The 3420-nt window shown below is 41.9% G+C and overlaps 1 non-coding gene across 1 annotated transcript; it reads right to left on the bottom strand.

Moving 5' to 3' along the window:
• Positions 1-1966: 1966 nt before the first annotated feature.
• Positions 1967-2086, bottom strand: LOC138141054 (5S ribosomal RNA). The gene has a single exon (XR_011162951.1). It is a non-coding gene; the product is annotated as a 5S ribosomal RNA (ribosomal RNA).
• Between the last annotated feature and the right edge of the window lie 1334 nt (positions 2087-3420).

The raw sequence follows: 3420 nt of genomic DNA, 5'->3' as shown, positions 1-3420 counted from the left end.
AGGGTTTTATATTTGCAATACAAGATCTTGCACCGTTTTGGCTCACAGCGAATATAAAAAACGTCATGATATATTCGCAAAAATTATACACATGAATTTAGCAGTTAAATTCAATTTATTAAAGGATACACAACCACATTACATTTATAAACCAGAAAGTTGTTTAGAAAATGACAATTACAAATTATATTTTGATCGCACAGTTTTAACTGACATTCACATTCAGCATAACAGACCAGACATTATTATTTTAAATAAACAACAAAAGCAAGCATATCTTTTAGATATAGCTGTTCCAAATTCACACAATATAACACAGACATATAATACAAAAATTAATAAATATATTATTATAATTTCAGCAACAGGAATAGTACCGCAATCTCTTTTTAAAAATTTAAAAATTTTGGACTTAGAGAACACATAAAACACAAAAAAGTCAAAATGTGGAGGCGAGACGCCGGTAATTATGTTGATAAGCACTGCACTACTGCCGCCGGGTGGAGGTGGGATACGAAAAGAAGATGCTCTCACTGCTCTCACTCACAATAAGTTCGGAAAAACCGAATTTTATTATCGTATTTAATTGACGTCACAGTTACTTTGGCGAAACAGGAGCTCGCTTTTCGAAGGCATGATGAAAAAGACAGACGAATCAATTTGATATATAAAACCTAACAGGAACGGCTGGTCCATGAGGTCATTTGGGTAATGACCCCCTAAAAAATAAAGGTTTTACCCAACACCAGCCGCGACTGCAATGTACACAAGACTATGACTGCTACATATTATGTTATTTCAACCAAATCAGAAGTACAATAATTTTGAAAAGTAAGTGCAATGTATACTTCTAAATCTATCTAAATTTATTAATATGTAATTTTTTTCAAAACTATCGATCTTTCTTTGAAACATTTTCAATTCACAATTCACTGTTGGAAGCGCTGTACTTTTTAGTATAAATACGTATACGAAAAATTAAAATAATAGTTGAATTAACACATCGTTAAATGTTACGAGGAACATAGTTTTTTGGATTACACAGCAAAATCTTGGAATTTCAGTCCGATATTACTCCATTGAGTCTTTGGACTCACAAATAAATACCTCGAAAAGCCGACAAACATCTGTCTAGAACTTTTCTAGTAACCAGAGGGTATCGTAAACGACCCGTGTTTAGACCTCTTTCGTGAAAGTGACCGACCGCCGGCGCCGCTCGATTTCGTCATAAATCTCAGCCGTACCCCCCACGATAATTGACAAGTCTGTCATACAGCCCTACCATTTAAAACCTTTATTCTCTTCGTTTTAAAAATAGTTTCGCATGGTTTTTCTCTCTTCTCGTTTTACAATGGTCCAGTGACTAATAAATGAGTGTTGTGTTATGAGTTTGTTCGAGCTCAAAAAAACGTGGTTCGAAATTGTTTAACGTTTAACGAATGGTAAGTTATTCTAGTTTTTATGTTGGTCTTAACGTGTTAGGGGCCAAGAATACAACATTGTCTGTCCATTATAACATAGAACTGATATGTTGAATTCAGATCTCTAATTATTTAAAAACCAAAAAAATAAAGCAGCAGTCAAAGTGGCATGTACGCGTAACCTAATATATATTTTTTTTACATTAAAAGATCGCCGTCTTCCTCGTCGCACTTACGACATTTGCATATGTTATCTTTGTTAAACTCACGGAAGGAATATAATGAACCGGTCACCCGTCCAAGTGCTGACCGCTGCCCGCGTGGCTTACCTTCGGTGATCGAACGACAACCTTTACCGTTTGACGAGTTTTTATTCTGCAATTGTTTACAATTAATCGACAAAAAAAATTGTTTTCTTAATTATCTAGTACTTAAAGCTATGAATCTACATTATACGGGTCTGTGCATGTTTCCGAATACCTGCACGAAAAACAAATCGGTTCGGTGGTTGCTATGGATTTCAAAAAAAAACAAAAAGTGTTGGGGGGCAACGGCACGCGGTGTTCCCAAGCGGTCACCCATCCAAGTACTGACCGCGCCCGACGTTGCTTAACTTCGGTGATCGGACGAGAACCGGTGCTTTTCAACGTGGTATGGCCGTTGCCGTGGTGTTTAGGTGTGATCGTTGGTGTAAAATATATTGCTTTTAACATTCCGATGCACGAATATGAACATCAAAACGCGATGCGTTTCGTTTCCGTATGCACTTACCCTCTGACGACCGACGTCGGACCGAACTAACGGGAAATCCCACAACAACCACCACGTCACGCTCTAACGACAAGAGAGACTACTAGACGGACTGGCGATCTCCCGCGTCGCACATTTTTCGACCGCCGGCGGCGGTGGAAAATCCAGAATTTCACCCCACCTACCGCGCTGCTTGCTCCGACGACGACGAGATTCCCACATTTGGATCGACCGAAATATGTAAGTAATATCAGGAAGTTCCGATTTTCGAGAGGAGACCTGTGTTTCTATTTACCTATCTATAATAATTATCGTTATAATCATCATATCATTATTATTATTATTAACATTATTATTTATTACCATTATTATTATTATTATTATTATTTATCGTCCCTCGGATTCGGCGATCTTCGAAAATCCAAGTTGGACCGTTAGACATTCGAACGCGGTGTGCGTGGCTGACGAGTTGTTATTTTTGGCGTTTTTTCTTCGATCTTCACCCCGACTTCGGACGACGCAGGTCGGACACGAAATTACGAAGAGAGAAAGACGGAAGAAAGGAAGAAAACCTGAAGATCCGTCGAAGAAAATATCGGAAAACTCGTAGGTGCGGCATCGGTCGGACGATGAAGACCGTCTCCTTTCGGATGATCCTCTCGACGGACTTTCGGCCGTCCCGAAGGGTCCGGACGGCAACGGGACCCGTCGTCGACTCGTCCCGTTTCAACTTCCGCCGAAAACGATCGACCTGAACGTCGGAGAGGCGGTTCGCGGCATCCTGTTGTCGGAATTGCCTCGGTTCGAACACCAGGTCCTTTCTGTGCTTCGACCGTTTCGGAAGCGTTTGGCGACGCGAAGATGTCGTAAAATCGAGAAGGTGGCGCGGTATTCCGGGAAGAGATGGACCAATATTTCGGCGAACGAAATATGGATTCCCGGAATCGACGCGTCTACCCCGCACCGCCGACGTAAACCGTCGGTCCCGAATCGAAACCGTGACGACCCGGATTTAGGGCTGGTGGTTGGAGGGGCTGTACCTGATTCGAAACCCACCGACGTTCCGAGACGAACTTCGCTATCTCCAGGGAAACTTCGGAAACCGAGTTCGGCCAGCTTGATCACACGGTGGCGATGGTGATCGAGGAAAGAGGACGATGCCATCACGCGGGCAACGATTCCGAGGCCTGCAATTTCTTCGACGGCGGACGCGGTGCGCGTTCAGTCTTCCGTCCGCAGTGGCGACTAT

Source organism: Tenebrio molitor, unplaced genomic scaffold, assembly GCF_963966145.1.
Source record: "Tenebrio molitor unplaced genomic scaffold, icTenMoli1.1 SCAFFOLD_850, whole genome shotgun sequence".
Lineage (NCBI taxonomy): Eukaryota > Metazoa > Arthropoda > Insecta > Coleoptera > Tenebrionidae > Tenebrio > Tenebrio molitor.
This window is presented reverse-complemented; position numbering and strand designations above follow the sequence as displayed.